This window comes from Bos indicus, chromosome 2 (genome assembly GCF_029378745.1).
Source record: "Bos indicus isolate NIAB-ARS_2022 breed Sahiwal x Tharparkar chromosome 2, NIAB-ARS_B.indTharparkar_mat_pri_1.0, whole genome shotgun sequence".
NCBI classification, from domain to species: domain Eukaryota; kingdom Metazoa; phylum Chordata; class Mammalia; order Artiodactyla; family Bovidae; genus Bos; species Bos indicus.
In genome coordinates this window covers 15,292,539-15,315,782 of record NC_091761.1, presented here as the reverse complement: position 1 = coordinate 15,315,782, position 23,244 = coordinate 15,292,539, and the positions used below count along the sequence as shown (strand labels likewise).

General features: G+C 39.4%; 1 long non-coding RNA gene and 1 other non-coding gene across 3 annotated transcripts in view; one reads left to right on the top strand and one right to left on the bottom strand.

Moving 5' to 3' along the window:
• Positions 1–23,244, top strand: part of LOC139186946 (uncharacterized) — a 223,449-nt gene that overhangs the window by 178,831 nt on the left and 21,374 nt on the right. For both annotated transcript variants that reach the window (XR_011570635.1, XR_011570634.1), the window contains one exon: positions 778–926. This is a non-coding gene — a long non-coding RNA (uncharacterized lncRNA). The remainder of the gene's footprint in view (positions 1–777; positions 927–23,244) is intronic.
• On the bottom strand, positions 18,388–18,460 carry TRNAF-AAA (transfer RNA phenylalanine (anticodon AAA)). The gene has a single exon. It is a non-coding gene; the product is annotated as a tRNA-Phe (tRNA).

Here is a 23,244-nt window from a genome sequence, read left to right as displayed (position 1 = left end):
AAGGGAGCATTTAATGTGGCAGACCATGATGGAGGGGAAGCAATAAAAGAGAAAGCACAGCTTGAAGTGCAGTATAACCGGGTGACTTACACCTCCCCACCGAAGGCAGCAGACTTGCAGTTACGGAACTGCTAATCTGTTCTACTGTTTTTTAATCAGATGTTGGCATTATCTGCCACTAATTGCTTTTTCATTTCCACTTGTAATTATTCCATTGCATGTTTGTAGTGAGAAGCTGAAAATGAGGCAGATCACTGAGAAAGAATTAATTGTTAATGAATAATCATCAGTAGGAAGCCAATTTCATTATCTTCAAAGAGGTAGCCAGAGATTAACCACTAGCTGTGGTTCTCCTACTTTCTGTGCATGACTGTAAAGTAATCACAAATAATCACGCCCTCCAACTTCATCAATTATTTTCTATTATGTGGATTGATACCCATTTTTGTCTTTGTTGTTTAATGATAATGGCAGTATTCATGCTGGGGAGTGCTAATTGGAAGGTGTTACATTCAGTGGGCTCTAGGCCTAATTATTAGAGCATCTTCTTCATTAGCACATGATCCTTCAAGGGTTGCATGGTGGGAGTTACTAATTTTTCCAAGTTATAAGACTATTGTAATAGGAAACTTTTGCATGTCCTTATGCCAAGTAACACACAGAAAATCTTTGTCTGGTCAAAGTTGTGTGGCTACCAACAGAGGTTTTCTGTTTAAGTAAAATAGAACGTTTTAACCTGATAGAAGTCTTTGAACACAAAGCTCATTTCTGCCCTAGGAGCTCGGTCTGCCCAGGACTGTTGATGAGCTTTCGCTTCTGCTTTGTTTCTGAACTAACACGTGTTCTTCAGAACGGCTCGCACGGCCCCGTGGGATTATGACAGCTCTCAGCCGAGCTCTGCCAGCTATTAATAGAAATACTATGAGGTGAGTTTGAAAGTCAGGATGGAAGCCTCCTAATGCTTGTTGCCGCAGTGGCCAGTTGATGTCACTCCCAGACTTAGGGAGAAAGTAAACATGCAGCTTGATCGCATGTTTGCATGCGTGCTCAGTCGTGTCTGACTCTCTGTGACCCCGTAGACTGTATCCCACCAGGCTCCTCTGTCCATTGAGTTTCCCAGGCAAGAGTACTGGAGTGGGTTGCCATTTCCTCCTAGTAGGGGATTTCCTGACCCAGAGATTGAACCCACATCTCCTGCGGCTCTCACGCTGCAGGTGGATTCTTTACTGCTGAGACACCTGGGGAGCCATAGGGCTACCTAACTTGTCAAGGCTCCTTCACGTGCATTGACTCTCAATGGCCTTTCACAGAGCAGTAGAATTTGCTGCTTACAGATGTGCTATAGCCCCAGGAACTGTTGCAGAAAACCTCCTGTCCAGACTAGCATGGGTGCATTCTCCTGCCTCCCTTTCCATGGTGCACTACAGTTCTTTAATTACTGTGGCAAAATAGCTACCCTTACAATGGGAAAGAACTTCTTCAGTGCTTGCAATCACTCCCAGGCAACCCAGGCCTTATTCCTAACTAGACCCACAGCTAAAGACAGCATGTATGGTGGTGCAGCAGTCTTAAGTATTGGGTGACATGTTTTTCAAACATCTCCAGGAGAGAAACTTGCAAAGAGATAGAAAAATTAGATGTAGTTCAAAGAGTGTAGGCTTTGGGGTTAGTTTTGTGAGTTGGTGTACATTATTTAACCTCTCAGAAGCTCATTTTCCCTCATTCAGTTCAGTTCAGTTCAGTTCAGTCACTTAGTCATGTCTAACTCTTTGCAACCCCATGAATCACAGCATGCCAGGCCTCCCTGTCCATCACCAACTCCCACAGTTCACTCAGACTCATGTCCATCGAGTCAGTGATGACATCCAGCCATCTCATCCTCTGTCGTCCCCCTCTCCTCCTGCCCCCAATCTCTCCCAGCATCAGAGTCTTTTCCAATGAGTCAACTTTTCGCATGAGGTGGCCAAAGTACTGGAGTTTCAGCTTTAACATCAGTCCTTCCAAAGAAATCCGAGGGCTGATCTCCTTCAGAATGGACTGGTTGGATGTCCTTGCAGTCCAAGAGACTCTCAAGAGTCTTCTCCAACACCACAGTTCAAAAGCATCAATTCTTCGGCGCCCAGCTTTCTTCACAGTCCAACTGTCACATCCATACATGACCACTGAAAAACCATAGCCTTGATTAGACAGACCTTTGTTGGCAAAGTAAGTCTCTGCTTTTGAATATGCTATCTAGGTTGGTCATCACTTTCCTTCCAAGGAGTAAGCGTCTTTTAATTTCATGGCTGCAGTCACCATCTGCAGTGATTTTGGAGCCCAAAAAGATAAAGTCTGACACTGTTTCTACTGTTTCCCCATCTATTTCCCATGAAGTGATGGGACCAGATGCCATGATCTTCATTTTCTGAATGTTGAGCTTTAAGTCAACTTTTTCATTAGGTTTCCCGCGTTAGGTTGTTATAAAGGTGAATGAGAGGTTGCATGTAAAGTATAATGCTAAACTCAAGGTCTGGCATCTGATCCGCACTTGCCTTGGTTAGAAGCAGATCAGGAAGAACCTTAATTGTCTAAGTAAAAGGTTGTTTTCTGGAAATTAAGTTTAAAAAGGTTCAGAGAATATTAAGAATATCACACAAGTTCTGCAACAGGCAGATCCTGAAAAGCCAATGACTAGGTATAAGAGCATTTATTTCTTCCTCATAAAAACCTGCTGTGAAGTAGTTATGTCTTTCTTCTCTGCAGTCAGCTGGGTATCCAGACTCCCTTAATCCGATGGTGTTGCCCTCTGATGACACAGCTTCCCAAATCACCATGGAAGGGAAAAGAGAGACGGCTGAGGCATAGTGGCTGTCGTGTACCTTCACCAGATGTGATGATTGTGTCAGATCATATTCCGTGTGCTGGAATACAGCCATGTGGTTCCAATCTAGTGACTTGTGGTCCTTCTCCGTGACTGGTGTGACAAACAGCATCACGTATTGTATCTGCTATGGTATGCAAAGAGTAAAATAACCAAGAGATTAATTTGAAAAGATTGTACTGAGAGTTCATAGAGATTGTTGGGAGCAGAAGAAAGACTAGAATCCAAGATGCTCTTCAGAAGAGTATTAGAATCACAGAAGGAAAGAGATCATGTAAGCTTGAGAATAGTTTAGAAACCATGATTTAAAATGTCCAACATTTCTAATGTCAGAGTCATTATGTCTAACATCAGAAAGAAGTCACAGACATAAAATTCCAAGCTGACACAGAAGTTGAGTAGAAACACTGGCTTTGTATAAAGAGACAAGGTATGGCTAATGAGAGTGGGAAAAGCATATCAGGTGGTCTTCAAAGCAGACTAAGTTATATAGCAGATCACTGTTGATATGATCAGGGGAGGAATAACCATAAACAAGAGGGAAATATACCTCCAAAAGACCTGGACATTCAAATATCTGGGAGAAAGGTTCAAATGTTTCCTATAGAGTCACTGATGAGAAGTATCAAGCTTCTAGGCATGTGAAGAGGGTCTCTGAATTGTGTGGTGAAGATCCTACTCAGAACTTCTCTCTTGAATACAGTAATACTATAATTTTTGTACATAATGACTTTTACTCTAGCACAAAACAACCTTCCAAGCCCAATAGCATGAGGCTCTTGGTTCATCTGTTGTTAAATAGCAGATTGGGAAGGAGGAGGTGAGAAGTGGGGGAAAGGGAATGGAATACACAGGCTTACCCACGTCTTCGTTGTTTTTGATGTTCCATGTGAGAAAAGTGATCGCTGTGCAATGAACCTAATAGGTTGCTAACTTATTAACCAGTGGCATTCTTTTGGCATTTGGGCATTGGATTATTCTTAGACGCCAAGCTATAAATTGATGCTATGGACTGAAATGCTTTCTTTTGATTAAGTTTTAACTAAGACCCCTTGCTCACATGCTGTATTTGTCTGACTTAAATTATTATATATGACATTTCACAGGGCGTTAACCGTGCACTTCAAGATCCTGACCTTATGTAGGCATTCAAGCTGGTTTACTGGGGCTTAGCTTCTGTTTCCAGAGGTTTTGTTTCTGTGTCTCACCCCCTTCTCAATCACTTGACTAATGTCTTTGATGAAAAAAGCATTCTATTCTCCTGTCTCCAACCTTACCATTCTACTTCACCATGGCTGCCACCATGCCACTGTTCCAAAGTTAGAAGGTGATGGTTTCATTTTTATTTTTTAACCTGTTTTGCTTGGAAAAAAAGGGATGTTCAAGCTGAAGGTAGGATGACACAGTTAACGATCCTTTGGTTGCAACTTCATTCTGTCAGAGACTAGAGAAGAGGAAACCAGTCCTTGAGAGCAAGCATGAGCACTTTGAGTAAAAAGGCATCCTGGAAGTAGGGTATACAGAGCATCCCAGCCCTACAAGACATTTTAAGACCTAGATATAGAAATCAAATCTAAGAGCTCTAATTATTGCTTTTTAGTAATTGTGTATAATAATAGTGTTAGTTGTTCAGTCATGTCCAACTCTTTGCAACCCCATGGACTGTAGCCCACCAGGCTCCTCTGTCCATGGGAATTCTCCAGGCAAGAATACTGGAGTGGGTTGCCATGCCCTTCTCCAGAGGACCTTCCTGTCCCAAGGATTGAACTCAGGTCTCCTGCCTTGCAGGCAGGTTCTTTGCAGTCTGAGCTGCTAGGAAAGCCCCAATAATAATAATAATGTTACCTTAAGTTTTAACACTTAAAGAACTTTATTCATGAATTCAGGTGTCTAGTACTGTATAAAGGGTATGAAAATGAAGAGCAAGCAGTTCTTGCTCTCCAAAATTTAAACTCATATAATTTTATCTCCTAACAGTGGCCCTATTTCAGAGTGCTTCATGGGTGAGCAAAAGAAAACCAAAATAGAGATTTTAGAGGCCTCTGTTTTCAGGGATAAAGGTAGTTTTAAAAATTAAATAATATGGTAAAAATAATGATTTTTTATGAAACCATAGTTCTGGACTTCAGGCTGAAATCTGTAAATAAGTTAGTGATAAAAGTAAGTGAGGTTATCACATATGAAAATAAGTCTTGATATAATTAAGAAAATCCTAAAATGTCTTTGGGAGCTTTTTATTCTGTCAATAAACTCAGTCATCATATATTTACAAATGAGACATCTTTCTAGCACCAATTGTATTTTCAGTATTTTATGCAAGAGATAAGAGCTAATTACATAACATCAGGCTCACATCCTATACATTTTCATGGGAAAAACTAGGTTCTGAATCGACCATAAAGATTAGCAGAGAGTCTCATGAAAGAAGCCATAACAGAGACTGTTCTCAAGTGAAAACTTTACCCTACATTGGTATTCTCCCATTTTGTCATCTAATATCAATTTTAATACCTTATATCTCATCAGAGAGCAGTTATACTCTGACATGTTCCCTCCTGGTGCAAAATTGCAGCTTCTAAAATATAAATCACTGCAGAGAATTGCTGGATTTAGAGCCAATTCTTCTAATCGAAAACAATAGCAATGTTAATTTCAGCTTGAGAATGATGATTTTTGTATGGTGATATAATGGTGTCAACCACAGCCATAAAATATGCTTCAAATGGGGTACCTTTTTTTGCATTTAGACTAGGGTGACTTCTGTCACATTTCTTTCTTTGGCATGGAAACTGACAATCTATTAAATAAATATTAATCCCTAGCAGTCTTCAAAGCAGCCTCAACCATATCAGGATTTTAAATAACTTCATTAATTGCTTAACTACCTTTCCCCTGAATTCCTGAGGGATGCTTTGATGCTCGTCACTCTAATGAGTTACCAAGTGATTCATGACTTCAACCTGTTATCACGCAAAATACATTTCCAGTTGGAAATTTTTACAGAAGGTTATGCCAGAAAGTTCGTAATGACTCTAGACTTTACAGAGGGCAGATTTTGTTTATGAAGAAAAATAATTTGACTTTCTTTTTTTCCTTTTTTTAAAACAGTATACTCTAAAAGGGTGTAATGTGTCCAGAAATTCAATTTGGGCAATATATGATCAAAGGAATTATATTTGAATAATGAAGATGATCTGGATTATTTCTGGGGGTTTCCCTGGTGGAACAGTAGTAAAGAATCCACCTGCGATGGAGGAGACATGGGTTCAGTCCCTGGGTCAGGAAGATACCCTGGAGGAGGACATGGCAGCCCACTCCAGTATTCTTGCCTGGAGAATCCCATGGACAGAGGAGTCTAGCAGGCTACAGTCCCTGCATTCTCAGAGTGGGACACAACTAAACGACCGAGTATGTATGCACAAAGTATCCGTAACCGCGGCAATGTCTTACTAGTCCTGACTTTCCTTGTAAGATTTCATATCACTTCTCTCTTCCCAAAGTAATCATTAAAAACAGAGGATGACTTTTTTTTATTAATTTAAATAGGATACAAATTGAAAAGGTAACTATTTTTTCAAAGCAAGAAGAAACTATTTTTAGAAATCTATTTTTCAAAAGTTATGTTTGTTGCTCTCCACTTGAATTGTAATCAAGCACTGAGTATTCTTTATTTATTATTTATTCATTTTTCATTTATTGTTGTCATGCAAACACCAATACACAATTCTTTTAAGTACTGTAAAGCTAATAAGGAGAAGCGTGCTTCCTGGAGAAACCTTTCCGGTAGCCCTCTGCTCTCTCTTGCGTTCTAGATTGCCGACCCTCCAGGAGTGGTGCTGAGCCATCACCTTAGCATTTCCTGTTGCCTCTGACCTCTGAGGAGTCACCCATTTCCAGGGTTCTGAAAACTAAATAGAGACAGAGGGCTAAAAGAAAGTACAGCCTTCTTTTTTGTTAAATTACCTTTCATGGGAATATAGCTTCTTTACAGTGTTGTGTTGGCTTCTACTGTACAGCAAAGTGAATCAGCTATGTGTATACACATATCGCCTCTTTTTTGGATTTCCTTCTCATTTAGGTCACCGCAGAGCACTGAGTAGTGTTTCCTGTGCTCTGCAGTTGGTTCTCATTAGTTATCTATTTATTTTTTATTTTTTTAATATAAATTTATTTATTTTAATTGGAGGCTAATTACTTTATAATAGTGTATTGGTTTCGGCATACATCATCATGAGTCCGCCACGGTGTACACGTGCTCCCCATCCTGAACCCCCCTCCCACCTCTAGTATCAGAAGTGTATGTCTGTCAATCCTAATCTCCCACTTAATCTCCCAGCCCCCAAGTACGACTTTCTGTTACTTTTCCTTACAAAATTTGTCTTTGAATCAGAGGCCTTACTAGAGATTAAACCTTCTATTTCCTGGAAAGATAATTGAGGGGTAATTGAAAGTTAGTTTAAAAAAAGATAATTGAAAGTTAATAGTTGCTTAACTCAAATCTTCTTGTTTATAGCCCCTCTTCTGACTCTTATCTTCAGAACCTGGTGTGTCCAGTTCCCTAGCCTTTCTGGGGTTTTGTGGCACAAATCAATTCATTTTCCTGGAGCCTACAGATTTCACCTTTCTTCTTTAAAATGTGTTGACATTAGTGTTACGCTGTGGATTTTTCTTCTTTTGGTCTTTTTGGGTAGTGATGATGTTGGTGATTGACCATCCCTTTAGCAGTGTGAAGGACTAGAGCCGGGATAACAGATTTGTTGAGGCTGCCATGCTAACTAGGTGTTGACATTTGTCAAATCTTGTCTTTTTGTCAGGGATCTGGGAGTCAACAAACAGTAGGTCTAATTTGCACAGAAAGTATTTCCAGTCTATATGATTGAAATGCCTTTTTAAGTGTTTCAGTCACATGACTCCTCAGAACCGTAGAGATTCCACAGAACTTTCCTGGGTACCTAGCATCCAAGGAAGGCAGGAATAAAAGGTTGTTAGTGGGTGGGACCTTGGGCCACCAATCGTACCTCTCACTTTTATTACTAGTTTTAGTTGTTATATTTTGCATATGATTTTAATTGAACAGAATTTCAAATATATATAATGTTTGAATCCAGTTAAAGTGAAGTGAGCTCAGTCATGTCCGACTCTGTGACCCCATGGATAGTCCATGGAGTTCTCCAGGCCAGAATACTGGAATGGGTAGTTATTCCCTTCTCCAGGGGATCTTCCCAACTCAGGGATTGAACCCATGTCTCCCACATTGCAGGTGGAATCTTTACCAGCTGAGCCATCAGGGAAACCCAAAAAGACTAGAGTGGGTAGCCTATCCATTCTCCAGGGAATTTTCCTGACCCAGGAATTGAACTGGGGTCTCCTGCACTGCAGGCAGATTCTTTACCAATTGAGCTACTAGGGAAGCCCAAGTGAAGTAAAAATACAGTTAAATATAGACTATCTTGAGAGCTCTTGAGAGCTCTTGAGGATAAGTGGCTGACCTTTATGAGACCCCATACTTTATTACCCTTGATGTGCTGAAACGTTTGTCTTAATTGTTTTGTCTTTGCTATCACTTATATATATATGTAGGCTATGGGATAGGCTTCTGTGTCAACACACAGTCACGCTCACAGTGGAGATTCTTTGTACCTTAAAGAGCTGCTGACTTGGTATTGATGCAAATAGTGGCTGAGTCCCTCAGACTGCACAACTGCTATAATTTGTGGGTTTTATTTTCTCCTTGTTTTTACTCTTTCTCATCTTGTTTGCACTTATACCAACTAATCCAGAAGTTCGTGCTTTTTGTATTACCTGTCCAGCATATTTAGATATCACAATCAAATAATTCTTTTACTCTACAAAGTACCCTGTCAATTAGCCCACATTCCATATAATCATCAAGAAAGTATTTCTGTCTATTCCATGCTCACTTTAATACTAAAGATTTCATTTTCCCAGGCACAGAGCCATTTCAAAACTTCATATTTTCAGAAACCTGAATTTTTTATCAGAGGATAATTAATGATACAGGAAAATAATAGACATACGTTCTCTGTTTCATAGACAGCCAAGTGAGAGGTAGGTAAACACCTAATTTATTTCACAAAGGAGCATGTCTCCTGTGCCCTTCTTATTCTTGTTGGGAGTGTTGCCATTGAGGAGAACACAGTTCCCACCCAGATCTTTGTCCCTCCTTGGCCTACTTCAGAGGCTTCCTCCATCTGTTAAATCTGAAGGAATTTATTCCTGAGTCAATTGTTGACCAGTGCTTTTTTAAATTATTAATTTATTTTAATTGGAGGCCAATTACTTTACAATATTGTGGTGGTTTTTGCCATACATTAACATGAATCAGCCATGGGTGTGCGTGTGTCCCCGCGTCCCAATCCCCACTCCCCCACCCCATCCCATCCCTCTGGGTTGTCCCAGTGCACAGCTTTGAGTGCCCTGTTTCATGCATCGAACTTGGACTGGTCATCTATTTCACATATGGTAACATACATGTTTCAATGCTATTCTCTCAAATCATCCTACCCTTGGTTTCTCCCACAGAGTCCAAAAGTCTATTCCTTACATCTGTGTCTTTTGCTGTCTCACAGATAGTCGTAGTTACCATCTTTCTAAATTCCATATATATGCATTAATATACTACATTGGTGTTTTTCTTTCTGATTTACTTCACTCTGTATAATAAGCTTCAGTTTCATCCACCTCATTAGAACTGACTCAAACACATTCTTTTTAATATCTGAGTAATATTCCATTGTGTATATGTACCACAACTTTCTTATCCATTCATCTGCAGATGGAGACCAGTGCTTTTAAATCACATATTTAAAATATATAATTTATAAAATATGAAAACATTTATTAGTGGACACATCTCATTGTATAAAAATTCCAGTATGTGAAATGTTTGGAGGACATTCAATTTTTACAAAAGAAAAGGGCTTGATATAGGACCAAATTTTTAATTATTTGAGATTCAAGGCATGAATTAGACTTTTCTCAGGGTTCCTCTTTGTGCATGTACACACTTTAGAGAAGAAAGCACATATACCAACTGACCATATTCATAACTGCTATTATACTGTCAAGTGATGCTTGATGTTTTTCTATGCAGAGGCAAATAAGTTATAAGAGAAAATTATGTGATATTGAAAAGAGATGCTTCCAGACAAGAAGATGTTCATTGGCATTTTATAACAAATTTTACCCATAGGTTCTTAATTCCTAGACTACCTTACCCTTCTAAAACAAATACTGATAGGTAGAAGTTCAAGAATGTATTTCCTTTTTTCCCCCCAAGCACATAATGAAATCCTCCATGAGTAGAGAGCTCTGCCATGCCGCCATCGAGTAAGATCCGATCAGATAACATTGATGATCTTGCTGCTTCTGCAGCCTTTTTCTGTGCTGTGTCACGTGTTACTCAAGGTGAACACCATTTCAGTGTCCTTCCTTTTGCCTTTTATACCTTTCATCAAAGAGAGAGGATACGGATTTTTCTCAGATAGCATGTATAGTAAGAGAATAAATTCTTTACTAGAATCCAAACCACAAAGCACAACTTTCTTAATCAGATAGCAAAATTGTATTTAAAAAAAAAAGAAAAGAAACAAGAATCTTTTAGGTACCAGAAAAGTATACAGGTGCAGTGAATCTAAAATTAACCAGTTTGAACTATACCACAAGTCACATTCATTGCCAATGCCAACACAGAGTTCAAGTTCCGATTACAACATTCTTGTACAGTTCTGGTAACACCAGACTGTGGCTGCATCGAGCGTATTAACTGTTTATGATAGATATGTGACAGTTGAGGAAGGTCAAATGCTTTGGTTTTTATGGTTTATGTGTTTGGTGGGGCTTTTACAAGTGCTAAAATATATTGTGGTCTCATCAGTCAAAAAAGATACCCATATATTTACACCCTGGACAAACTCTAGCCTAAGTGTTTCAACGGCTGAGTGAGTAAGCAGTTTGAAGGATAAATCATCTTTTCTCATAAAGTTTTAAAAGGACTAAGGTTAAGCAATTAGAAAGAAAATTAAAGGAATAAGGTCAAACAGATTAAATAAAGATTGATTTTTAGAATAAGACTTCAGCATCTGTTCTAATAATAGAATTTGGTGCTAAAGGATTTAGCAAAAAGTGTAGAGAAAAAGAAATGACTTCTGAAGTCATATTATTAGATAAGCGAGTTAGGATTCTTTAGTCACTTGGACTAATGGATTCGTACTCTCTAGTCATTCAGCAAATTCATCAATTAAGTACTCAAATAATTCCCAAAATTTTCCAAGATAGTTGGGTACTTTGAAATAACTAAGCATAGTCTCTGTCCTCAAGATAGAAGGACATGGTATTAGATAATATAAACACGTAAGTACACAGCTATGCAGAAAGGAAACAAAGTCCTGGGTAAAGTTGGGTAAGAAAGAAAAAGGGCAATTTACAAGAAGGTAAAACTTAATTTCTCCTAAAGCTCAGAAATGTGCTTGATTTCTTTCCTGAGCACAAAAAGGAAAATAATGAGTCACTAACTAATCATTTTTGCAAAAAGCAGTTTTAGTTTCCATTGTTCTTTATATATCTATTTATAATAATAAAAATGTGTGATAGAAAGAAAATAATCCATAAAGTGAAAAATGTAAAGGCTTTTAACTTTGTAAGAATTATAGTTCAAGATATAACAAATATTTATAAAAAGAGCTAGCTATATTATATGACTTAACATTTTCATATTATGACTAAATATATATGTTCATCATCTTCCCTTCCATCATGCTCCCTGTCCAGTATTTCCTAGCTCTAATAATTGGCATCATTGCCTAAGTCAGAAATGTGGGCATCATTCTTAATTATTACCACTCTGTCAGGCTTCCCTGGTGGCTCAGCTGGTAAAGAATCCACCTGCAATGCAGGAGACCTGGGTTCAGTCCCTGGGTTGGGAAGATCCCCTGGAGAAGGGAAGGGCTACCCACTCCAGTATTCTGGCCTGGAGAATTCCATTGACTGTATAGCCCGTGGGGTCACAAAGAGTCAGACACAGCTGAGCGACCTTCACTTTCACTTTCATGATCTTAAGGATAAAGTTTAAAATCCGTAGGTTGCTTTCCCAAGCCCAGTCTAACCCGGAACCTGTTTGCCTCTCTGGCCTCACCTGCCTTTCTGGGTGCTCCAGCCCTCTTCCTTCCTCCACCGCAGTCTGGGTTCTCAAGCAAATTCTGCCTTTTGCACAAAATGTTCTTCCCCCCTGTCTTCCCACACTGCCCTTCCCACTATAGTCATAATTTCCTACCAGGTCCTCGGTTTACTTAGACTTTCCATAATATGCTTTTTCTTGACTTCTGTTCTTAAGTCTTTGGTTTATTGGAGGGTTTATTAGAGTAGGTGCCCCTTCTATTGTTATTGTATATTTACTTGTAAGTCTCACAAGTTCATTATTGAGAGTCGAAATGGTATCTTATTTACCATTAGATTATATCCCAACATGTGGCATGTGGTCTGGCACTCAGTGAATATCTTTTGGAGGAGTTAGTTAATAATAGACATTTTCTTCTACAAAGCTTTGTTAAAAAGAAAGCAAAAACTCTGCTAATATCTAGAGATACAGCTAAGCTTCCCTAACACTATTTGTAGATAGTTCTGTGGTATTATTCATACTTGACTTTCTTTGCTCACAATCTTTAACAGGCAAGCTAAAAATGTTGACTGCTAACATTCATTAAGTCCTTACAATCTGTCAGGTACTTTCTTTACAAATGTGTTACATTCTTTACAAACACTATTTAATTTCAGTTACTCTGTTGAAAAACATGGCATCCAATCCTCTTTCTCCAGTTTTATTGGGGGGTATAATTGACAAGATTGTAAGATATTTAAACAATATATCATGAGGATTTGATATATGTGCGTGTTATGAAAAAGATTCCTCCTACTTAGTTAATTAACACACCTATCACCTCATATATGTACTCTCCTTTTTTGCTGAGAACATTGAACTACACATTAGATCCTCAAAGCTTATTTACTGTATAGCTGAGTTTGTGTCTTTTGACCAGCCTCCCCCTAAGTCCCCAACTCCTGGGTCCTGGCCTGCACTATTTTACTCTTTGTTTCTCTCCATTCAGTTGTTTAATAAGATTCCACATATAAGTGATACCATGTAGTATTTTTCTTTGTTAAGCTTGTTTCACTTAGTGTAATGCTCTCCAGGTTCATCTGTGTGGTCACAAATGGAACAATTGCCTTTTTCTTTAAAGACTGAATAATACTCCATTGTATACATAGGCCACGCTTTATTTGTCCATTCATCTATTGATGGGTACTTAGGTTATTTCCATACCTTGGCTATTGTAAATAATGTTGTGAGTCTTGGAGTAAAGATATCTCTTTGTGATCATGATTTTGTTCTTTGGATACATACCTGGAAGTAGATTACTGGATCATAGGGGAGTTTGTTTTGTAATTTCTTGAGGAGCCTTAATACTGTGTTCTCTAGTGACTGTACCAACTTAGATTTCCACCAACACTGTACAGTCGTTCCCTTTTCTCCACATCTTCAGTAACATCTGTTGTCTCTTATCTTTCTGATAATAGCCATCCGAACAGGTGTGAGTTGATTTGCATTTCCTGATGATTAATAATATTGGGCATCTTTTCACGTGTCTGGTGGCCATCTGCAGGTCTTCTTTGGAAAAATGTCTATTCAGATCCTTGGCCCATTTTGGGGGGACTATTTGGTTTTTTGCTCTTGAGTTCTATCAGTTCCTTGTTTTGGATATTAACCCCTTATTAGATGTGTGGTTTACAAATATTTTCTCCTTCTCCACATTACCTTTTCTTTTTGTTCATGGTTTCCCTTGATGATCAAAAGCTTTTTAGTTTGATATATCCCACTTGTTTTTGCTTTTGTTGCTTTTTCTTTTGGCATCATATCCCCCAAACCATTAGACCAGTGTTGAGCAGCTTATTACCCCATGTGTGAGACTTGTACATGGTAGCCTTATTAGCCAGCAGAACCAGGAACTTTGGGGACTGGTCTATGGGGCAGCAGCCACAAAAGCTGCGATGCAGACATGTGTACAAACTCCTTTCAGGGAAATACTGGTGACTTAGAGCCAGCTTCAGCTAGAAGGAAAGGGAAGTGTCTGCAGGCTCCCCTGGTTTTCAGTGATGACCACAGCAAGTCCCTAGATATGTGCTAAATTAGCAGCCTGACCTCCAGGCAGCAGCTTCCAGAGTATGCAGATGGGCTCCTTTTAGGGAAAGCCTGGGGAATGAGTGATTTTTCTCTGCTCCGTCTGTGCTGGCAGAGGAAGAAGAGCCATGGTGAGGGCTTACGGACATGTTAACAGTTGCTCACTTGTTTGCTATATTCTCGTGGGTCTCTTGATGAAAGCCTCACTGACTTTCAGGGCTAGGTGTTTGGGGAATCCACCCCCAGGATGGAAATCATAAAAGCTGGGACCACTAACTGGGGGGTCCAAACTCTTAGGTCCTCAGGGAGAAGCTGGCAGTTGGGAGTTTGCTACTGACTGTATGTTAGTGTGTTGGGCTTTACGGCAAGAGTCTCAGACTTTCCATTTCATTGTAGGTATTTTTTTCATTTATATTATGTGTAGGAGTTGTTCAGCTACTTTCTGGAATTTTCTCAGAGGTAACTGCTCTGTGTATAGCTATACACTTATGTCCGTGAAAAGGAGGGATGCTCAGGAGTCTCCTGTATCACCATTTTGGTCAGGCTTCCACTTACGCTTCTTCACCTTCCCATTTTCTCTCTTAAGCTGGTTTAAGCTACCATTGTTTGTCTCTTTTTTAAAAGGTCTAATGTACTGAAATGTAATTTACATAGCACAAAATTCTCACATTTAGTTTTGCAGTTTGGTAAGTTTCGGCAAGTGTAAATAACTGTGTAACAACCACCACAACTGAGACACAGAACATTTCTGTGACCCCAGACGTTTCCTCATGGCCCTTTGTGGTCAGTCCCCCACCCCCTCCCCATCAGTGCTAATATCTGATCTGTTCTCTTTCTCTACAGTTTTGCCTTTTTAAGATTTTTATAGAAGTGAAATATTAAAGTGTCTAGCCTTTTGTCTTGGTGCAGGTAGCGGTATTTTGTTCCTGTCAGTGCTGAATAATGTTTTATGGATATACCACAGTTTATCTCTTAAGCAGTTAATAGACATCTGGGTTATTTCTAGAATAAATAACTATTTATAAAAAAGTTTCTTTAACGTTCTCATACACGTCTTTGTAGAGACAGATTTTTTTTTTTTTCGTTTGAGTGAACATCTAGCAGTGGAATTTCTGGATTATTTGTTAGGTGTATGTCGACTTCTGCCAGAAACTGCTGTGTCCCAAAGTTGCTGTATCATCGTGCAATCTCACTAGCAGTGTATGATTGTTTCACTTGCGCTGCCTCTTCCCAACACTTGGTATTTTCAGGTTGCTTTTCTTTAACGTTAACTGATATTAGTACATGGACAGTAGTGTATCATTGTGCTTTTAACTAGTAACCAATACGTTGAGAAATTTCACATGTGCTTATTTCTCCACCTGTATTTCTTTTGTAAAGTATCAGTTCAAATATTTTATAATTTGTTTTAAAGAATGTGGTATTTATCTTTTTTTCTTTTTTTTGAATTGTATGAATTATTTATATATGCTGAATCAGTTACTTTAAGAGGAGGTATGTGTTTTGCTAACAAGACTTTGGCTGATTTCCTTTCCTAACAGTGTCCTTTAAAGAGTACTTTCTAATTATAGTGAAATCCAATTTATTATTATCCTATGTAAGAAACCTTAATTAAACTGAGGTTGTGGGAATTCCCTGGTGTCCAGAGGTTAGGACTCCAGACTCTCTCTGCTGAGAGCTCACATTCAACCCTTGGCCAGGGAATTAAGATCTCACAAGCCTGGAGTCACACCCAAAACAAAACAGAAACCCAACCTGAGGTCATGAAGATGTTCTCCTATGTTTACTCCTACAAGTTTTATAATTTTAGGTGTTGAGATAATGCTAGAAATGAATATTTTTGCTTAAGAGGTTCATTTTTTGCAGGTCATCACTACACCTGGATCTTCTCTGTTTTGTAGGAGCTGATAAGGTCTTAATATCTATGCTTATTTATATTATCCCAAGAAAACATTTGCTTCCATGGTAGGCATAGACCAGAACTGTCTTGTTTGACTCTCCTAGACATTGTAAGTAACTAATCTGGAATGTCTCTAGTTATAGTTATCTAGACTCAACTTGACTGCATCTGTGCATGCCACATCTCTGTCATATGAACAGTGAACACTGAAGCAGATGATGCTGGTGGCACAATGACAAATTAGATCCAGGTGACGTGACCTGGTCGCTTCTCTTAAGTACTAATGGTAAATCATGTTGGATATGCTTTCAAACCTTCTCTATAGAAGGTGGTATCCTTAGTCTTCCCTGGGAAAGGAAATGGCAACCTTCTGTAGGATTCTTGCCTAGAAAATTCCATGGACAGAGGAGCTGGTGAACTATCAGTCCATGGGGGCTCAAAGGGTCAGTTGGAATTGAGCATGAGCACCATCCATAGTCCTAGTATTGTAGTATTGTAATAAGTCATGCTTTCCACTTGGTAACATTTTTCTTTACCAGAACCATAAGATACTGAGTAACAAAGGATGAATGATGACTTTTTAAACATATATTTGCCTTTTTTATTTTTTAAGATGCCAAAGCAGATTTCATGATGGTATGTATAGAACTTAATTTGATTTTTAGAGTTTTCAGAAAACTGGAAATGAATTTCTCTTCTGGTTGGATATCTGTTGGGTTGTTAGTTCCTCCTCCCACAAATTTCCTCTCTATTTATTCTGTGTTATTCCACATGGATTCTATAGATTTGATATAAATTGCACCGACTTGCACAGACATATCTACCCTAGAGAAGTTTGACTCTTTTAACATTCTACTGACCACTAATGTTTCTGTTTCATTTGGGCTTTTAATTTGGATGAATTCCAAATTACTATTTATTCTGATAGAAACATTGCTAATTACACAAAGCATCTTAATAAAGAATAGAAACACAATTCAGAACTTCCTCCTTGTAGTATTCTAATACTTAGTGGCTTTCAAATAGCATTAAGGAACTTTTATTCTATATCTATTATCCCATGCTATTAAAACTCTTGCTACTTGATGTTTTTCTAATGTTGAGCAAACTTTATTTATTTACTTTTTTATAGTTTTTTAATTTAAATTTATTTATTTTAATTGGAGGCTAATTACTTTACAATATCGTATTGGTTTTGCCATACATCAACATGAATCCACCATGGGTGTACACGTGTTCCCCATCCTGAACCCCCCCTCCCCTCTCCCTCCCCATACCATCCCTCTGGGTCATCCCAGTGCACCAGCCCCAAGCATCCTGTATCCTGCATCGAACCTGGACTGGCGATTCATTTCATATATGATATTATACATATTTCAATGCATTCTCCCAAATCATCCCCTCCTCTCCCTCTCCCACAGAGTCCAAAAGACTGTTTTATACATCTGTGTCTCTTTTGCTGTCTTGCATACAGGGTTACCATTACCATCTTTCTAAATTCCATATATATGCATTAGTATACTGTGTTGGTGTTTTCCTTTCTGGCTTACTTCACTCTGTATAATAGGCTCCAGTTTCATCCACCTCATTAGAACTGATTCAAATGTATTCTTTTTAATGGCTGAGTAATACTCCATTGTGTTTATGTACCACAGCATTCTTATCCATTCATCTGCTGATGGGCATCTAGGTTGCTTCCATGTCCTGGCTATTGCTACTTGATGTTTTTCTAATGTTGAGCAAACTTTAGATTCAAGGACTTATGGAGAGTTCTTGATCCTTCAGATAAATCTTAAATTTCACTAACTAGAAACACTTAAGCAAACATATTGGCTTGCTGCTAAGGTTTTAACATAAGTCACCAGAGTTGTAGTGAAAATAAAGGAATAAATTTTATTTGCTCAGTTCTGACATTTCTCAAAGTTTGTTAGTCCCTCAGTTGTGTCCAACTGTGTGTGACCCCATGGACTGTAGCTGGCCAGGCTCCTCTGTACATGGAATTCTCCAAGCAAGAGAATGCTGGAGAAGTTTATCATTTCCTCCTCCAGGGCATCTTCCAACTCAGGGATTGAACCCAGGTCTCCTGCATTGCAGGCAGATTCTTTACTGTTACTGGCTCTTATTCTCTTGTTCCCATCTTCATATTACTATAATCGATTGCATTACTTGCTGATTCTTCCTCCCCTCTTTTTATCCACACCCTGTGCTTTGTTTTGAAGTATTCCATCAAGAGGTGAAGTATTTTCCCTGCCTTTTTATTCTGAGTTTAGGCATGTGACTAGCTTAAGCCAATAAGATATCCATGAAGTGAAGTTGCTCAGTCATATCCGACTCTTTGAGACCTCATGGGCTGTAGCCTGCCAGGTTCCTCCATCCATGGGATTTTCCAGGCAAGAGTACTGGAATGAGTTGCCATTTCCTTCTCCAGAAGATCTTCCTGACCCAGGGATCGAACCTGGGTCTCCTGCATTTTAGGCAGACGCTTTACCATCTCAGCCACCAGGGAAGTCCATAACTGTGATGCAAACAGAGACTTGAAGGAGAGCTTCCAAACTGTGTTTATTCTCCTGTGCTTCAGCCATTGCCATGAAATGCCAGCCTCAGACTAGGTTGCTGGTTCCAGAATAAGGGTAATAAACATATGAAGCAGAACCCAACTGACCCAGCTAAAATCAGTCTAGATTAGTTTACCCTCAGATGCATGAATGAACCCAGTGTAGATAAACTGAATCTTGCAGACACAGAACAGATGTTTATTGCTATGAATATTGAGATTTGTCATTGTTCCATAGGTATGTTTAGAAAAAAGCTGATATAATCACCAACCAGGTTAAAAATCTTTTATGGGTACAAAACCTTTGTTTTATTCATTTTGCCTAGCACTCAGTAAAGGCTTATCTAATATACACCTAAATGACTTTGTGGGTGTGTGCTAGCTAAGTCGCTTCAGTTGTGTACAATCTGCAACCCTAGAGATCAAACCCATAACTCATGTTTCCTACACTGGCAGCTGGGTTCTTTACCACTAGCACCACCTGGAAAGCCCATGACTTCATCAGTAACCATCAGTTGAAAATAATTTTTCTCAAATTTTTGTGTTGATATTCTGAGAGATCATGCTAATAGCTACAATTGAATGTCACAAAATCTAATGCAGAGGTCCATTCAGTTACTAATCTGTAATCAATCATCACATTTTTTTCCTCCCAAGATCTCCAGGGATAATTTACATGAGCCTCTCTCAGTCCCTGACATACTTGATATTTAATAGCTCTTAATAGTAAGAGGTTGTGCTGACAAGGATAAGTAGCCATCTCAATGATCTGCAGATCATAAATGAGCAGTGCATGCAGCATTTTTTATACCCCAGATCAACATGGGCAGTAGCATTTTACTTCAAGCAGACTGATCAGATCAGATCAGATCAGTCACTCAGTCCTGTCTGACTCTTTGCGACCCCATGAATCGCAGCACGCCAGGCCTCCCTGTCCATCACCAACTCCCGGAGTTCACCGAGACTCACGTCCAGGCAGACTGAAGAGGGAGCTATTTTTAATCTCACATTCTCCTGTTTTTACCCCAAAGAAAATATCTTTATCTTTTTCCCTATTAAGTGCTGTTCTTAAAAATGGATCTAAATGACAGATAAAGGAGAAATTGCAGGTAGTACTGCCTCTCATGAGGAGGTTTGTATATTAACATTCATTCATTTTTTTGTTCATTAAATTGTGCTGAGTGGCCATTCTGCCCAGCACTGTGAGAAGTGTTGGGGATGTAATGGTGACCAAGATAAACGTGATTTCTTCCTCCATGGAGCTCTTGACTTGGAGGTGGGGGCATATGGGAAGAGATAGACACTGAACAGGAGAAATACATGTGTGAGAAGGAGAGGTAAAGGGCATATTGGAGTGTATGGCCAGAGTTGCTAATCTGATCTGCAGAAGCAGGGAATTCCCCTGGGGAGGTGATGTTTACACTTGAAGTTGGAGTTGGCCCAAGAAGTATCAGAAAATCATTCCTAGAAAGGCAGCTGTTAATGTAAAAGTCCTGGGAGAGATTGATCACAGTTTGTTTCAGGAACTGAAGGTAGTCTAGGACCACTGGAGTCAAAAGAGGGGGATGATCCTGGATGATAACTTGAAAATTATTCAAAGTTTTGTTTGTCAGAATACTGTCTAAGAGAAGTGTTTAGATTGCCTGGGATGCTTGTTAAACAAGCAGATTCTGGAATTTCCCCCTTTATTAGATGCTTAGAATCTCTAATCAGAGCCTCTGATCTGTATTTATTTTAATAGGTTCATCCAGCAATTCTTATGCCCCCCACCTAAATTTTGAGAACCACTGGCCTGAATGATTAACAAATAATCAAAGGTTGTTCCTGTTATACTTTTTGTGGCTGGTCTGGTAGTCATTTTTATACAGCCCTGTAATCATTTATATGATCTACTGCTAGATTCTCTCATTATCAGGGTCTTTATTCTTAACCACTGCAATTTAAACACTATATTTATTGGCAATTCCAGATGATAGATAAACATGTGCTAAGATGATATCTGTCCACATCTGACTCTTCCAAATATCCCTCAATTTACCACTAAATGGATCCTCAGAAAATATCTGTGATGGTTCCTTTAAGGTTCCTGTGCACATTTTGGTTAGCATTACAAATTGGCTGTCCAACAGAATTAGGTAGAGAAACTATGTATCAGATCCATGATGCTTTGTGAATAATTGACTAGCCACACAGGTGCATAAGATTGAAAATGTGTTTCCTTCTTTTTGTGAGGAATGTGTATTATTAAAATCTGGTGGGGAGGGGAAGATTCCAGGGATTTCTTTTCATCTTTACAATAACAAAATTTTATACATAGTTCATTATATGGCTTATCATGTAGCCAGCATTTTCTAAATTCCTTGACATTATTGTATTAATGCTATCACCTATACCACTGTTGCCCTGAGAAATAGAAATTCATTCTGATAATGATTGTTACACAATATTGGCTCTCTTTTCTTTTCTGGAGATGGGCATGGCTACAGCATGGTGCTCCAGTCATTCTCCCTAAAAGCACTCTGCTCTCTCACCTTGTAGCTTTTGTCACAGTTGTAGTGATGTAATAACTCATATAATCATTTCAAGTTTGTTACCATCACTTGATTATAAACCACAAGCGGTCAAGATTCATGGTAAAGTTTAACTTACACTATGTATTTAGTACAGGTAGATGGTTGATGCATAGTTGTTAACGAGTGAAAGAAAGTGAAAGTGAAGTCGCTCAGTTGTGTCCGACTCTTTGCGACACCATGGACTGTAGCCCACCACGCTCCTCTGTCCATGGGTTTCTCCAGGCAAGAATATTGGAGTGGGTTGCCACTTCCTTCTCCAGGGAATCTTCCAACCCAGGGATCGAACCCAGGTCTCCTGCATTGCAGGCAGACGCTTTAACCTCTAAGCCACCAGGGTTGTTCTAACTAAAGAGTAGGTGAACAGAAGAGTGGGGAACCCTGTGTTTCCTCCATTCATTCTTCTCCAGGCTTTCCTGGTCCACTGTGCAGGATGGGGGCCTATGAGGAGGCAGAGGGACCCAGGTAATTAGCGCCTCTCCCCTCCTCCGAACCTCTGCTCAGTCCAGACTCAATCCCTCCCCCTTTGGCTCTGGGTGTCAGATGTCCTGCCACTGTGGACATACACAGATGCGGACATAATTTACTCTGAAGCTAGTGAAGGTTTTAGTGAACTGCCAAATAATTGTTGCCTTCTCACATGGCCCTGATAGCTCAGTTGGTAAAGAATCTGCCTGCAGTGAAGGAGATACCAATTTGATTCCTGGGTTGGGAAGATCCCCTGGAGAAGAGATAGGCTACCAACTCCAGTATTCTTGGATTTCCCTTGTGGCTAAGGTGGTAAAGAATCCACCTGCAATGCAGGAGTCCTGGGTTCAATCCCTGGGTTGGGAAGATCTGCTGGAGAAGGGAAAGGCTACCCACTCCAATATTCTGGCCTGGGGAATTTCAAAGTTCCAAAGAATAGCAAGGAGAGATAAGAAAGCTTTCCTCAGTGATCAATGCAAAGAAATAGAGGAAACTAATAGAATGGGAAAGACTAGAGATCTCTTCAAGAAAATTAGAGATACCAAGGGAACACTTCATGCAAAAATGGGCTCAATAAAGGACAGCAATGGTATGGACCTAACAGTAGCAGAAGATATTAAGAACAGGTGCCAAGAATACACAGAACTATACAAAAACGATCTTCATGACCCAGATAACCATGGTGGTGTGATCACTCACCTACAGCCGGACATCCTGGGATATGAATGGGCCTTAGGAAGCATCACTATGAACAAAGCTAGTGGAAGTGATGGAATTTCAGTTGAGCTATTTCAAATTCTAAAAGACGACACTGTGAAAGTGCTGCAATCAATATGCCAGCAAATTTGGAAAACTCAGCAGTGGCCACAGGACTGGAAAATGTCAGTTTTCATTCCAATCCCAAAGAAAGGCAATGCCAAAGAATGTTCGAACTACTGCATAATTGCACTCATCTCACACACTAGAAAGAGGAAACGTGGAAAGGGGGAGGAAAAGAGAGGGAGGGGGGTGGCCACTTCTCTTCTCCCTGCTGCTGTGTGTCTGTCAGTTAATAAGAATGAAAAAACTTTTAATCAAAGTACTGCTGCTGCTAAGTCGCTTCAGTCGTGTCTGATTCTGTGCGACCCCATAGACGGCAGCCCACCAGGCTCCCCCGTCCCTGGGATTCTCCAGGCAAGAACACTGGAGTGGTTTGCCATTTCCTTCTCCAATGCATGAAAGTGAAAAGTGAAAGTGAAGTCACTCAATCGTGTCCGACCCTCAGCAACCCCATGGACTGAGGTCCACCAGGTTTCTCCGTCCATGGGATTTTCCAGGCAGGAGTACCGGAGTGGAGTGCCACTGCCTTCTAGGTTACCTTGAAGATACGGGACTCAAGAAACACAGCGGCACGATTATATAAAACTGTATATTTATTTTAAATCCTGCATTTTCTTCCCTGGATTTCAAGCACAACATGTTGAATCCTAGCCACACAAATAAATATGATATTTCTTTTTCTTTACTCACACATGAATTTGAGGTGAGAATGGGCACCAGATTAAATCCTTTTTTTTTTTTTCATCCTTAAGAGTATTTCAAGGTCAAGTTAGTTGCTTTATTAGTTTTTTCAAATATTTGTTCTCTCCTCAAAAATATGTATATTATTAGTCATTTTCATATTTTTTACAAAATTTTTAACAGTTTCTGATTTCTAGG